The sequence below is a fragment of the Oncorhynchus gorbuscha genome, linkage group LG12, assembly GCF_021184085.1.
Source record: "Oncorhynchus gorbuscha isolate QuinsamMale2020 ecotype Even-year linkage group LG12, OgorEven_v1.0, whole genome shotgun sequence".
In the NCBI taxonomy this organism is placed as follows: Eukaryota; Metazoa; Chordata; class Actinopteri; order Salmoniformes; family Salmonidae; genus Oncorhynchus; species Oncorhynchus gorbuscha.
The window spans coordinates 79285624-79302025 of NC_060184.1; the positions used below are offsets into that span (position 1 = coordinate 79285624).

Sequence of the window (16402 nt, forward strand, 5' to 3'; positions counted from 1 at the left end):
CAGATCGTTCACAGCTTTGTGGAAGTTACCTGTGGCGCTGATGTTTAGGCCAAGGTATGTATAGTTTTTTGTGTGCTCTAGGGCAACAGTGTCTAGATGGAATTTGTATTTGTGGTCCTGGTGACTGGACCATTTTTGGAACACCATTATGTTGGTCTTACTGACATTTACTGTCAGGGCCCAGGTCTGACAGAATCTGTGCATAAGATCTAGGTGCTGCTGTAGGCCCTCCTTGGTTGGTGACAGAAGCACCAGATCGTCAGCAAACAGCAGACATTTGACTTCAGATTCTAGCAGGGTGAGGCCGGGTGCTGCAGACTTTTCTAGTGCCCGCGCCAATTTGTTGATATAAATGTTGAAGAGGGTGGGGCTTAAGCTGCATCCCTGTCTAACTCCACGACCCTGTGTGAAGAAATGTGTGTTTTTTTTGCCAATTTTAACCGCACACTGGTTGTTTGTGTACATGGATTTTATAATGTTGTATGTTTTACCCCCAACACAACTTTCCATCAGTTTGTATAGCAGACCCTCATGTCAAATTGAGTCGAAGGCTTTTTTTTAAATCAACAAAGCATGAGAAGACTGCCTTTGTTTTGGTTTGTTTAGTTGTCGATTAGGGTGTGCAGGGTGAATACATGGTCTGTTGTACGGTAATTTGGTAAAAAGCCAATTTGACATTTGCTCAGTACATTGTTTTCATTGAGTCTGCTGTTAATGATATTGCAGAGGATTTTCCCAAGGTTACTGTTGACGCATATTCCACGGTAGTTATTGGGGTCAAATTTGTCTCCACGTTTGTGGATTGGGGATGCCAGAGCTAAGATGTCAGAGCTAAGGATGATGTTAAAGAGTTTTAGTATAGCCAATTGGAATTTGTAGTCTGTATATTTGATCATTTCATTGAGAATACCATCAACACCACAGGCCTTTTTGGGTTGGAGGGTTTTTATTTTGTCCTGTAACTCATTCAATGTAATTGGAGAATCCAGTGGGTTCTGGTAGTCTTTAATAGTTGATTCTAAGATCTGTATTTGATCATGTATATGTTTTTGCTCTTTATTCTTTGTTATAGAGCCAAAAAGATTGGAGAAGTGGTTTACCCATACATCTCCATTTTGGATAGATAATTCTTCATGTTGTTGTTTGTTTAGTGTTTTCCAATTTTCTCAGAAGTGGTTAGAGTCTATGGATTCTTCAATTGCATTGAGCTGATTTCTGACATGGTGATTCACCATAGTGAAGGCGTAGACTCAGGTTTTCCGGGTCTCTATGTTTTTGGTTGGACAGGTTTCTCATTTTCTTTCTTAGATTTTGGCATTCTTCATCAAACCATTTGTCATTATTGTTAATTTTCTTCGGTTTTCTATTTGAGATTTTTAGATTTGATAGGGAAGCTGAGAGGTCAAATATCCTGTTAAGATTTTCTACTGCCAAGTTTACACCTTCACTATTACAGTGGAACGTTTTACACAGGAAATTGTCTTAAAGAGATTGAATTTGTTGTTGCCTAATTGTTTTTTGGTAGGTTTCCAAACTGCATTCCTTCCATCTATAGCATTTCTTAATGTTACTCAGTTCCTTTGGCTTTGATGCCTCATGATTGAGTATTACATAGTTGAATGTGCTGACAACAAAATCACACAAAAATTATCAATGGAAATCAAATTTATCAACCCATGGAGGTCTGGATTTGGAGTCACACTCAAAATGAAAGTGGAAAACCACACTACAGGCTGATCCAACTTTGATGTAATGTCCTTAAAACAAGTCACAATGAGGCTCAGTAGTGTGTGTGGCCTCCACGTGCCTATATGACCTCCCTACAATGCCTGGGCATGCACCTGATGAGGTGGCGGATGGTCTCCTGAAGGATCTCCTCCTAGACCTGGACTAAAGCATCCGCCAACTCCTGGACAGTCTGTGGTGCAACGTGGCATTGGTGGATGGAGCGAGACATGATGTCCCAGATCTGCTCAATTGGATTCAGGTCTGGGGAACGGGCGGGCCATTCCATAGCATCAATGCCTTCCTCTTGCAGGAACTGCTGACACACTCCAGCCACATGAGGTTGAGCATTGTCTTGCATAAGGAGGAACCCAGGGCCAACCGCACCAGCATGTGGTCTCACAAGGGGTCTGAGGATCTCATCTCGGTACCTAATGGCAGTCAGGCTACCTCTGGTGAGCACATGGAGGGCTGTGCGGCCCCCCAAAGAAATGCCACCCCACACCATGACTGACCCACCGCCAAACCGGTCATGCTGGAGAATGTTGCAGGCAGCAGAACGTTCTCCACGGCGTCTCCAGACTGTCACGTCTGTCACATGTACTCAGTGTGAACCTGCTTTCATCTGTGAAGAGCACAGGGCGCCAGTGGCGAATTTGCCAATCTTGGTGTTCTCTGGCAAATGCCAAACGTCCTGCACGGGGTTGGGCTGTAAGCACAACCCCCACCTGTGGACGTCGGGCCCTCATACCACCCTCATGGAGTCTGTTTCTGACCGTTTGAGCAGACACATGGACATTTGTGGCCTGCTGGAGGTCATTTTGCAGGGCTCTGGCAGTGCTCCTCCTGCTCCTCCTTGCACAAAGGTGGAGGTAGCGGTCCTGCTGCTGGGTTGTTGCCCTCCTACGGCCTCCTCCACGTCTCCTGATGTACTGGCCTGTCTCCTGGTAGCGCCTCCATGCTCTGGACGCTACGCTGACAGACACAGCAAACCTTCTTGCCACATCTCGCATTGATGTGCCATCCTGGATGAGCTGCACTACCTGAGCCACTTGTGTGGGTTGTAGACTGACGGGCTACCACTAGAGTGAAAGCACCGCCAGCATTCAAAAGTGACCAAAACATCAGCCAGGAAGCATAGGAACTGAGAAGTGGTCTGTGGTCACCACCTGCAGAACCACTCCTTTTATTGGGGGTTTCTTGCTAAATGCCTATAATTTCCACCTGTTGTCTATTCCATTTGCACAACAGCATGTGACATTTATTGTCAATCAGTGTTGCTTCCTAAGTGGACAGTTTGATTTCACAGAAGTGTGATTGATTTGGAGTTACATTGTGTTGTTTAAGTGTTTTTAACATTTAACATTTAAGTCATTTAGCAGACGCTCTTATCCAGAGCGACTTACAAATTGGTGCATTCACCTTATGACATCCAGTGGAACAGCCACTTTACAATAGTGCATCTAAATCTTTTAAGGGGAGGGGGTTGAGAAGGATTACTTTATCCTATCCTAAAGTAATGTTCCCTTTATTTTTTTGGAGCAGTGTACTTGCGTACTGTTGTTTGTACAGATGAACGTGGTACCTGCCTTCAGGGGTTTGGAAATTGCTCCCAAGGATGAACCAGACTTGTGGAGGTCTACCATTTTGTTTCCTGACTTGTGGAGGTCTACCATTTTGTTTCCTGACTTGTGGAGGTCTACCATTTTGTTTCCTGACTTGTGGAGGTCTACCATTTTGTTTCCTGACTTGTGGAGGTCTACCATTTTGTTTCCTGACTTGTGGAGGTCTACCATTTTGTTTCCTGACTTGTGGAGGTCTACCATTTTGTTTCCTGACTTGTGGAGAGGTCTACCATTTTGTTTCCTGACTTGTGGAGGTCTACCATTTTGTTTCCTGACTTGTGGAGGTCTACCATTTTGTTTCCTGACTTGTGGAGGTCTACCATTTTGTTTCCTGACTTGTGGAGGTCTACCATTTTGTTTCCTGACTTGTGGAGGTCTACCATTTTGTTTCCTGACTTGTGGAGGTCTACCATTTTGTTTCCTGACTTGTGGAGGTCTACCATTTTGTTTCCTGACTTGTGGAGGTCTACCATTTTGTTTCCTGACTTGTGGAGGTCTACCATTTTGTTTCCTGACTTGTGGAGGTCTACCATTTTGTTTCCTGACTTGTGGAGGTCTACCATTTTGTTTCCTGACTTGTGGAGGTCTACCATTTTGTTTCCTGACTTGTGGAGGTCTACCATTTTGTTTCCTGACTTGTGGAGGTCTACCATTTTGTTTCCTGACTTGTGGAGGTCTACCATTTTGTTTCCTGACTTGTGGAGGTCTACCATTTTGTTTCCTGACTTGTGGAGGTCTACCATTTTGTTTCCTGACTTGTGGAGGTCTACCATTTTGTTTCCTGACTTGTGGAGGTCTACCATTTTGTTTCCTGACTTGTGGAGGTCTACCATTTTGTTTCCTGACTTGTGGAGGTCTACCATTTTGTTTCCTGACTTGTGGAGGTCTACCATTTTGTTTCCTGACTTGTGGAGGTCTACCATTTTGTTTCCTGACTTGTGGAGGTCTACCATTTTGTTTCCTGACTTGTGGAGGTCTACCATTTTGTTTCCTGACTTGTGGAGGTCTACCATTTTGTTTCCTGACTTGTGGAGGTCTACCATTTTGTTTCCTGACTTGTGGAGGTCTACCATTTTGTTTCCTGACTTGTGGAGGTTTCTACCATTTTGTTTCCTGACTTGTGGAGGTCTACCATTTTGTTTCCTGACTTGTGGAGGTCTACCATTTTGTTTCCTGACTTGTGGAGGTCTACCATTTTTTTGTTTCCTGACTTGTGGAGGTCTACCATTTTGTTTCCTGACTTGTGGAGGTCTACCATTTTGTTTCCTGACTTGTGGAGGTCTACCATTTTGTTTCCTGACTTGTGGAGGTCTACCATTTTGTTTCCTGACTTGTGGAGGTCTACCATTTTGTTTCCTGACTTGTGGAGGTCTACCATTTTGTTTCTACCATTTTGTTTCCTGACTTGTGGAGGTCTACCATTTTGTTTCCTGACTTGTGGAGGTCTACCATTTTGTTTTTTGTTTCCTGACTTGTGGAGGTCTACCATTTTGTTTCCTGACTTGTGGAGGTCTACCATTTTGTTTCCTGACTTGTGGAGGTCTACCATTTTGTTTCCTGACTTGTGGAGGTCTACCATTTTGTTTCCTGACTTGTGGAGGTCTACCATTTTGTTTCCTGACTTGTGGAGGTCTACCATTTTGTTTCCTGACTTGTGGAGGTCTACCATTTTGTTTCCTGACTTGTGGAGGTCTACCATTTTGTTTCCTGACTTGTGGAGGTCTACCATTTTGTTTCCTGACTTGTGGAGGTCTACCATTTTGTTTCCTGACTTGTGGAGGTCTACCATTTTGTTTCCTGACTTGTGGAGGTCTACCATTTTGTTTCCTGACTTGTGGAGGTCTACCATTTTGTTTCCTGACTTGTGGAGGTCTACCATTTTGTTTCCTGACTTGTGGAGGTCTACCATTTTGTTTCCTGACTTGTGGAGGTCTACCATTTTGTTTCCTGACTTGTGGAGGTCTACCATTTTGTTTCCTGACTTGTGGAGGTCTACCATTTTGTTTCCTGACTTGTGGAGGTCTACCATTTTGTTTCCTGACTTGTGGAGGTCTACCATTTTGTTTCCTGACTTGTGGAGGTCTACCATTTTGTTTCCTGACTTGTGGAGGTCTACCATTTTGTTTCCTGACTTGTGGAGGTCTACCATTTTGTTTCCTGACTTTGTCTACCATTTTGTTTCCTGACTTGTGGAGGTCTACCATTTTGTTTCCTGACTTGTGGAGGTCTACCATTTTGTTTCCTGACTTGTGGAGGTCTACCATTTTGTTTCCTGACTTGTGGAGGTCTACCATTTTGTTTCCTGACTTGTGGAGGTCTACCATTTTGTTTCCTGACTTGTGGAGGTCTACCATTTTGTTTCCTGACTTGTGGAGGTCTACCATTTTGTTTCCTGACTTGTGGAGGTCTACCATTTTGTTTCCTGACTTGTGGAGGTCTACCATTTTGTTTCCTGACTTGTGGAGGTCTACCATTTTGTTTCCTGACTTGTGGAGGTCTACCATTTTGTTTCCTGACTTGTGGAGGTCTACCATTTTGTTTCCTGACTTGTGGAGGTCTACCATTTTGTTTCCTGACTTGTGGAGGTCTACCATTTTGTAAAAACCATTTTGTTTCTGATGTCTTGGATGATTTCTTCTGATTTTCTCCATGATGTCAAGGCAGAAGCACTGAGTTTGAAGGTAGGCCTTGAAATACATCCGCAGGTACACCTCCAATTGGCTCAAATGTTATCAATTAGCCTATCAGAAGCTTCTAAATCCATGACGTAATTTTCTGGAATTTTCCAAGCTGTTTAAAGGCACAGTATGTCAACTTTTGACCCACTGGAATTGTGGTACAGGGAATTGTAAGTGAAATAATCTGTCTGTAAACAATTGTTGGAAAAATGACTTGTGTCATGCACAAAGTAAATGTCCTAACCGAATTGCGAAAACTATAGTTTGTTAAGAAGAAATGTGTGGAGCGGTTGAAAAACATGTTTTAATAACTCCAACCAAAGTGTATGTAAACTTCCGATTTCAATGTATATTCTCATTCAAACATACATCCCAAATGGCACCCTATTCCATGTATAGTCACAAGTAGTACACAACCAATTTTAAATGCTGTTTGTATTTTTGGAGAAGGCTCTGTTTGCTCATAAATGGTGGAAGTCGAGGTTTTTATGAAATACATGCTTCCGCTACGAGGTATTTATTAAATGTCACACGTACACGATTCCCTGAATATACTTAGGGATGCTTCCCAAATGGCACCCTTCTCCTTATGTAGTACACTACTTTTGACCGGCGCCTATCGAGCACAAACCCTTTGTGGTGAGTCATTTCAGAAAATATCCCTCTTTGTATCGCCGGAAAACCCAACATTGTCAAAATCTGAAAAGGATAAAAGAGGGTGAGGAGAAGAGAGACGATGAGAAGAGAGACGAGGAGAGGAGAGACAAGGAGAAGAGAGGCGAGGAGAAGAGAGAAGAGAGGCGAGGAGAAGAGAGAAGAGAGGCGAGGTGAAGAGAGATGAGGAGAAGAGAGGCGAGGAGAAGAGAGACGAGGAGAAGAGAGGTGAGGAGAGGAGAGATGAGGAGAAGAGAGGCGAGGAGAGACGAGGAGAAGAGAGGCGAGGAGAGGAAAGACGAGGAGAAGAGAGACGAGGAGAGGAGAGACAAGGAGAAGAGAGGAGAGAGGCGAGAGGAGAGAGGAGAGAAGAGAGGCGAGGAGAGACGAGGAGAAGAGAGGCGAGGAGAGGAGAGGCGAGGAGAGGCGAGGAGAGGAGAGAAGAGGAGAAGTGAGGCGAGGGGCGAGGAGAGGAGAGACGAGGAGAAGAGAGGCGAGGAGAAGAGAGATGAGGAGAAGAGAGGCGAGGAGAAGAGAGGCGAGGAGAGGAGAGACAAGGAGAAGAGAGACGAGGAGAGGAGAGACGAGGAGAAGAGAGGCGAGGAGAAGAGAGACGAGGAGAGGAGAGACTAGGAGAAGAAAGACGAGGAGAAGAGAGACGAGGAGAGGAGAGACGAGGAGAATAGAGAAGAGAGACGAGGAAAGAAGAGACGAGGAGAGACGAGGAGAGGAGAGCCGAGGAGAAGAGAGACGAGGAGAGGATAGACAAGGAGAAGAGAGACGAGGAGAGGAGAGACGAGGAGAAGAGAGGCGAGGAGAAGAGAGATGAGGAGAAGAGAGACGAGGAGAAGAGAGGCGAGGAGAAGAGAGGCGAGGAGAGGAGAGAGGAGGAGAGGAGAGACGAGGAGAGGAGAGACGAGGAGAGGTGAGATGAGGAGAGGAGAGACGAGGAGAAGAGAGACGAGGAGAAGAGAGGCGAGGCGATGAAAAGAGAAGAGAGACGAGACGAGGAGAAGAGAGACGAGGAGAAGAAGAGACGAGGAGAAGAGAGACGAGGAAAGAAGAGACGAGGAGAGGAGAGGCGAGGAGAGGAGAGGCGAGGAGAGACGAGGAGAAGAGAGACGAGGAGAGTAGAGACGAGGAGAAGAGAGACTAGGAGAGGAGGGACGAAGAGAAGAGAGACGAGGAGAGGAGAGACGAGGAGAAGAAAGAAGAGAGACGAGGAGAAGAGAGACGAGGAGAAGAGAGACGAGGAGAGACAATGAGAAGAGAGACGAGGAGAAGAGAGGCGAGGAAAGAAAAGACGAGGAGAGGAGAGGCGAGGAGAAGAGAGACGAGGAGAGGAGAGACGAGGAGAAGAAAGACGAGGAGAAGAGAGACGAGGAGAGGAGAGACGAGGAGAATAGAGAAGAGAGACGAGGAAAGAAGAGACGAGGAGAGACGAGGAGAGGAGAGCCGAGGAGAAGAGAGACGAGGAGAGGATAGACGAGGAGAAGAGAGACGAGGAGAGGAGAGACGAGGAGAAGAGAGGCGAGGAGAAGAGAGACTAGGAGAAGAGAGGCGAGGAGAGACGAGGTGAAGAGAGACGAGGAGAGGAGAGGCGAGGAGAAAAGAGAAGAGAGGGGAGGAGAAGAGAGGTGAGGAGAGGAGAGACAAGGAGAAGAGAGAAGGGAGACGAGGAGAAGTGAGGCGAGGAGAAGAGAGGCGAGGAGAAGAGAGATGAGGAGAAGAGAGGAGAAGAGAGGAGAGGAAAAAAGAGAAGAGAGGTGAGGAGAAGAGAGGAGAGGAAAAAAGAGAAGAGAGGTGAGGAGAAGAGAGGTGAGGAGAAGAGAGGAGAAGAGAGACGAGGAGAAGAGAGGAGAGGAGAGGCGAGGAAAAAAGAGAAGAGAGGCGAGGAGAAGAGAGGTGAGGAGAGAAGAGACGAGGAGAAGAGAGACGAGGAGAAGAGAGACGAGGAGAAGAGAGACGAGGAGAGACGAGGAGAATAGAGACGAGGAGAAGAGAGGTGAGGAGAGAAGAGACGAGGAGAAGAGAGACGAGGAGAAGAGAGACGAGGAGAAGAGAGACGAGGAGAAGAGAGACAAGGAGAAGAGAGAAGAGGAGAAGAGAGACGAGGAGAAGAAGAGACGAGGAGAAGAGAGACGAGGAAAGAAGAGACGAGGAGAGGAGAGGCGAGGAGAGGAGAGGCGAGGAGAGACGAGGAGAAGAGAGACGAGGAGAGTAGAGACGAGGAGAAGAGAGACTAGGAGAGGAGGGACGAAGAGAAGAGAGACGAGGAGAGGAGAGACGAGGAGAAGAAAGAAGAGAGACGAGGAGAAGAGAGATGAGGAGAAGAGAGGAGAGGAGAGGCGAGGAAAAAAGAGAAGAGAGGGGAGGAGAAGAGAGGAGAGGAGAGGAGAGACAAGGAGAAGAGAGACGAGGAGAAGAGAGACGAGGAGAAGAGAGGTGAGGAGAGAAGAGACGAGGAGAAGAGAGACGAGGAGAAGAGAGACGAGGAGAAGAGAGGTGAGGAGAGAAGAGACGAGGAGAAGAGAGACGAGGAGAAGAGAGACGAGGAGAAGAGAGACAAGGAGAAGAGAGAAGAGGAGAAGAGAGACGAGGAGAAGAAGAGACGAGGAGAAGAGAGACGAGGAAAGAAGAGACGAGGAGAGGAGAGGCGAGGAGAGGAGAGGCGAGGAGAGACGAGGAGAAGAGAGACTAGGAGAGTAGAGACGAGGAGAAGAGAGACTAGGAGAGGAGGGACGAAGAGAAGAGAGACGAGGAGAGGAGAGACGAGGAGAAGAAAGAAGAGAGACGAGGAGAAGAGAGACGAGGAGAAGAGAGACGAGGAGAGACGATGAGAAGAGAGACGAGGAGAAGAGAGACGAGGAGAAGAAAGAAGAGCGACAAGGAAATAAGAGACGAGGAGAGACGAGGAGAGGAGAGACGAGTAGAAGAGAGACGAGGAGAGGAGAGACAAGAAGAAGAGAGACGAGGAGAGGAGAGACGAGGAGAGACGAGGAGAGGAGAGACGAGTAGAAGAGAGACGAGGAGAGGATAGACAAGAAGAAGAGAGACGAGGAGAGGAGAGACGAGGAGAGGAGAGACGAGGAGCAGAGAGACGAGGAGAAGAGAGACGAGGAGAAGAGAGATGAGGAGAAGAGAAACGAGGAGAAGAGAGGCGAGGAGAAGAGAGATGAGGAGAGACGAGGAGAATAGAGGCGAGGAGAAGGGAGACGAGGAGGAGAGAGACGAGGAGAAGAGAGACGAGGAGAAGAGAGACGAGGAGAGGAGAGACGAGGAGAGGAGAGACGAGGAGAAGAGAGACGAGGAGAAGAGAGACGAGGAGAAGAGAGACGAGGAGAGGAGAGGGGAGGAGAAGAGAGAAGAGAGAAGAGAGACGAAGAGATGATGAGATGAGGCTACTCCCAGATTTCCTCCTTGGCAGTCGCATCCCCTCCTTACAAAGAAAACTTTTCGTAACTACCAATAAAGCAAAGAATGACATTTTTTCAGAATGTCTGGCAGCACACTTCCATGTATCCTCAATGCTATTCCCTCTGTAGTACACTACTTCTGACCAGAGCCTATGGGTGCACTCCATAGACAATAGGGCACCATTTAGGACGTAACCATTGTACTATGTAGGCAATGTTTTTAACGTCATTCTGTAATTTGATTTGACAGAGTCAATAAATATTGTTTTTTATGACCAGTAAAAAAGGTTTGAAGACAAACCCATAATGAAAAAAGAGATCTGAATGTGTGTGTTCATCCACCGTATGAATGTGAAGGGTTGAAAAGGTCACTGATTTGAAACATCGTCTGCATTTACATAGCTCTCTGGCCCCTGTCCAATGTTCTTGACCGCCAGATATGGTGGTCAAGAACATCTCTGGACCCTACTTATACATCGTGTTTGTTTATCATTCGTTATGGTCGTTCTGTCTTTGTCTCTGTCGCCCTTCAGAGGTGGAGAAGGACCTGACTAGGTTATAACTTCAGGGAAAACTCTAGAAGGACCTGACTACGTTACAACTTCAGGGGAAACTCTAGAAGGACCTGACTAGGTTATAACTTCAGGGAAAACTCTAGAAGGACCTGACTAGGTTATAACTTCAGGGAAAACTCTAGAAGGACCTGACTACGTTACAACTTCAGGGAAAACTCTAGAAGGACCTGACTAGGTTATAACTTCAGGGAAAACTCTAGAAGGACCTGGCTAGGTTATAACTTCAGGGAAAACTCTAGGTCCTAATGTCATTATGCATTTATATTCCAAACCTGTTTGTCTCTGTCTCCTTTCAGAGGTGGAGAAGGACCTGGCCAAGCTGGCAGAGCAGGGGAAACTAGCCCAGCGGAGTCCCAACAGCCCCCACAGCTCTCTTCTACCCACCCCCTTGTTCCACACCTCTCTCCCGGCCTCACTCCCCAGTACCCTCCCCTTACCCAGCCAGACGTCACGACCTCAGTCTCCCATCCTCATCCGCTCAGCCAAGCCCAGCTCTATAGGTTATCCCCTGGTCAGTCCTAAACTCAGCCCCCTGCTCACCCGCAAGCCCACCTCCCTCACAATGACCGGCAGCCACCGGACTCATTCCCCCAGCAACTCCGGCAGCAGAATTACGACCCCCAGAACCCCGAGCAGCAGACCGATGACCCCCAACAGCCTGCTGACCTCCAAGTCGGCCATGACGGCCGTGACCCCAGGGGTCGGTGTTCACGGAGGTCACAGGGGTCATAAGGAGGTGACCTTCAGGAAGTCACGGAGCAGGCCGGTGACCCCCACCAGTCAGCCAACCCGACCCAGGCCCCTGCTCACGCCTCCTGGGCTGAGTACAACAGATAGTCTGGGCAAGGCCTCCAGCCTCAAGGCCTATCTGTCAGAGGTTTGTTCAACATCAGCTGACTGGTAATACGAATCATTTTGCATGTTAAATAACAACTCATTATGATTTGTAGGAAGGTCAGTCAGTCACAATTTACCCACAATGCATCACAGATTTGATTCTGCTGAACACGGCCCTAATCCTAACCCTAACCCTTGTTTTTGTTCTTGTTTCTGTTGTGCACATAACACACACACACACACACACACACATTTGTTTTACTCTCCTTGTGGGACCAAATAATTGATTGCCATTCAAAATCCTATTACCCCAAACCCAACCCAAAAACCTTAACCCTAACCCTAACCCTAACCCTAACCCTAACCCTAAACCTAACCCTAATTCTAAACCTAACCCTAATTCTATCCCTAAACCTAACCCTAATTCTAACCCTAAACCTAACCCTAATTCTAACCCTAAACCTAACCCTAATTCTATCCCTAAACCTAACCCTAATTCTATCCCTAAACCTAACCCCAATTCTAACCCTAAACCTAACCCTAATTCTAACCCTAAACCTAACCCTAACCCTAAACCTAACCCTAATTCTAAACCTAACCCTAATTCTAACCCTAAACCTAACCCTAATTCTAACCCTAAACCTAAATCTAATTCTAACCCTAAACCTAACCCTAATTCTAACCCTAAAATATACTTTTGACTTGTGGGGACTCTTTTCTAAGGCTGGGAATTGCCTGGGACCTCACGATACAATATGATCACTATACTCAGGTGCTGATACGATATGTACTGTAACGACCCTGGGTTTATAAGCGCGGATATCGACTCTACCGCTTGAGCATGCTTTTTGGGCACTGTCGATAGCGCGCTGGACTTCGGGCTAGAAGGTTGAGGGTTCGAGTATATAGGGAATAGGGTGCACCCTACTGACTGACTGGCTGACTGACTGGCTGTACAGTATATAGGGAATAGGGTGCACCCTACTGACTGACTGGCTGACTGACTGGCTGTACAGTATATAGGGAATAGGGTGCACCCTACTGACTGACTGGCTGACTGACTGGCTGTACAGTATATAGGGAATAGGGTGCACCCTACTGACTGACTGGCTGGCTGACTGGCTGTACAGTATATAGGGAATAGGGTGCACCCTACTGACTGACTGGCTGGCTGACTGGCTGTACAGTATATAGGGAATAGGGTGCACCCTACTGACTGACTGGCTGACTGACTGGCTGACTGACTGACTGACTGGCTGACTGGACTGGCTGGCTGGCTGACTGACTGACTGGACTGGCTGACTGACTGACTGGCTGGCTGGCTGACTGGACTGGCTGGCTGGCTGACTGACTGACTGGACTGGCTGGCTGACTGACTGGACTGGCTTACTGGACTGACTGACTGACTGGCTGACTGACTGACTGACTGGCTGACTGGACTGGCTGGCTGACTGGACTGGCTGACTGGACTGACTGACTGACTGGCTGACTGACTGACTGACTGGCTGACTGGACTGGCTGGCTGACTGGACTGGCTGACTGGACTGGCTGGCTGACTGGACTGGCTGGCTGGCTGACTGGCTGGCTGGCTGACTGGACTGGCTGGCTGACTGGCTGGCTGACTGACTGGACTGACTGGCTGACTGACTGGCTGACTGGCTGGCTGACTGGCTGGCTGGCTGGCTGGCTGACTGGCTGGCTGGCTGGCTGGCTGGCTGACTGACTGACTGACTGACTGGACTGGCTGACTGACTGGACTGGCTGACTGGCTGGCTGACTGACTGGCTGACTGGACTGGCTGGCTGGCTGGCTGACTGGACTGGCTGGCTGACTGGACTGGCTGGCTGACTGGACTGGCTGACTGGACTGGCTGGCTGGACTGGCTGGCTGACTGACTGGCTGACTGACTGGCTGACTGGCTGACTGGACTGGCTGGCTGACTGGACTGGCTGGCTGACTGGACTGGCTGGCTGGACTGGCTGGCTGACTGGACTGGCTGGCTGACTGGACTGGCTGGCTGACTGGACTGGCTGACTGGACTGGCTGGCTGGCTGGCTGACTGGCTGGCTGACTGGCTAACTGTACTGGCTGGCTGGCTGACTGTACTGGCTGACTGTACTGGCTGACTGGCTGGCTGGCTGTACTGACTGGACTGGCTGACTGGACTGGCTGACTGGACTGGCTGACTGACTGGACTGGCTGACTGACTGTACTGGCTGACTGACTGTACTGTGGCTGACTGACTGGCTGGCTGGACTGGTTGGCTGACTGACTGACTGGCTGACTGTACTGTACTGGCTGACTGACTGTACTGGCTGACTGACTGTACTGTGGCTGACTGACTGGCTGGCTGGACTGGTTGGCTGACTGACTGGCTGACTGTACTGCCTGGCTGACTGGACTGGCTGGCTGACTGTACTGGCTGACTGACTGTACTGTGGCTGACTGACTGGCTGGCTGGACTGGTTGGCTGACTGACTGGCTGACTGTACTGGCTGGCTGACTGGACTGGCTGGCTGACTGTACTGGCTGGCTGACTGGACTGGCTGGCTGACTGTACTGGCTGACTGACTGTACTGTGGCTGACTGACTGGCTGGCTGGACTGGTTGGCTGACTGACTGGCTGACTGTACTGGCTGGCTGACTGGACTGGCTGGCTGACTGGACTGGCTGGCTGACTGTACTGGCTGACTGACTGTACTGGCTGGCTGACTGGACTGGCTGGCTGACTGTACTGGCTGACTGACTGTACTGGCTGACTGACTGTACTGTGGCTGACTGACTGACTGACTGGCTGACTGTACTGGCTGGCTGACTGTACTGGCTGACTGACTGTACTGTGGCTGACTGACTGGCTGGCTGGACTGGTTGGCTGACTGACTGGCTAACTGTACTGTACTGGCTGACTGACTGTACTGGCTGACTGACTGTACTGTGGCTGACTGACTGGCTGGCTGGACTGGTTGGCTGACTGACTGGCTGACTGTACTGGCTGGCTGACTGGACTGGCTGGCTGATTGTACTGGCTGACTGACTGTACTGTGGCTGACTGACTGGCTGGCTGGACTGGTTGGCTGACTGACTGGCTGACTGTACTGGCTGGCTGACTGGACTGGCTGGCTGACTGTACTGGCTGGCTGACTGGACTGGCTGGCTGACTGTACTGGCTGACTGACTGTACTGTGGCTGACTGACTGGCTGGCTGGACTGGTTGGCTGACTGACTGGCTGACTGTACTGGCTGGCTGACTGGACTGGCTGGCTGACTGTACTGGCTGGCTGACTGGACTGGCTGGCTGACTGTACTGGCTGACTGACTGTACTGTGGCTGACTGACTGGCTGGCTGGACTGGTTGGCTGACTGACTGGCTGACTGTACTGGCTGGCTGACTGGACTGGCTGGCTGACTGGACTGGCTAGCTGACTGTACTGGCTGACTGACTGTACTGGCTGGCTGACTGGACTGGCTGGCTGACTGTACTGGCTGACTGACTGTACTGGCTGACTGACTGTACTGTGGCTGACTGACTGACTGTCTGGCTGACTGTACTGGCTGGCTGACTGTACTGGCTGACTGACTGTACTGTGGCTGACTGACTGGCTGGCTGGACTGGTTGGCTGACTGACTGGCTGACTGTACTGTACTGGCTGACTGACTGTACTGGCTGACTGACTGTACTGTGGCTGACTGACTGGCTGGCTGGACTGGTTGGCTGACTGACTGGCTGACTGTACTGGCTGGCTGACTGGACTGGCTGGCTGATTGTACTGGCTGACTGACTGTACTGTGGCTGACTGACTGGCTGGCTGGACTGGCTGGCTGACTGTACTGGCTGACTGACTGTACTGTGGCTGACTGACTGGCTGGCTGGACTGGTTGGCTGACTGACTGGCTGACTGTCCTGTACTGGCTGACTGACTGTACTGGCTGACTGACTGTACTGTGGCTGACTGACTGGCTGGCTGGACTGGTTGGCTGACTGACTGGCTGACTGTACTGGCTGGCTGACTGGACTGGCTGGCTGATTGTACTGGCTGACTGACTGTACTGTGGCTGACTGACTGGCTGGCTGGACTGGCTGGCTGACTGTACTGGCTGGCTGACTGGACTGGCTGGCTGACTGTACTGGCTGACTGACTGTACTGTGGCTGACTGACTGGCTGGCTGGACTGGTTGGCTGACTGACTGGCTGACTGTACTGGCTGGCTGACTGGACTGGCTGGCTGACTGGACTGGCTGGCTGACTGTACTGGCTGACTGACTGTACTGGCTGGCTGACTGGACTGGCTGGCTGACTGTACTGGCTGACTGACTGTACTGGCTGACTGACTGTACTGTGGCTGACTGACTGGCTGGCTGACTGTACTGGCTGACTGACTGTACTGTGGCTGACTGACTGGCTGACTGGACTGGCTGGCTGACTGTACTGGCTGACTGACTGTACTGGCTGACTGACTGTACTGTGGCTGACTGACTGGCTGGCTGACTGTACTGGCTGACTGACTGTACTGTGGCTGACTGACTGGCTGGCTGGACTGGTTGGCTGACTGACTGGCTGACTGTACTGGCTGGCTGACTGGACTGGCTGGCTGACTGTACTGGCTGACTGACTGTACTGTGGCTGACTGACTGGCTGGCTGGACTGGTTGGCTGACTGACTGGCTGAGTGTACTGGCTGGCTGACTGGACTGGCTGGCTGACTGTACTGGCTGACTGACTGTACTGTGGCTGACTGACTGGCTGGCTGGACTGGTTGGCTGACTGTACTGGCTGACTGTCCTGGCTGGCTGGACTGGCTGGCTGGACTGGCTGACTGGTTGGCTAACTGTACTGGCTGGCTGGACTGGCTAACTGGTTGGCTGACTGTACTGGCTGGCTGGACTAGCTGACTG

General features: G+C 49.6%; 1 pseudogene; it reads left to right on the top strand.

Annotated features, from left to right (window-relative positions):
- Positions 1-16402, top strand: part of LOC123990431 — a 179207-nt pseudogene that overhangs the window by 135521 nt on the left and 27284 nt on the right.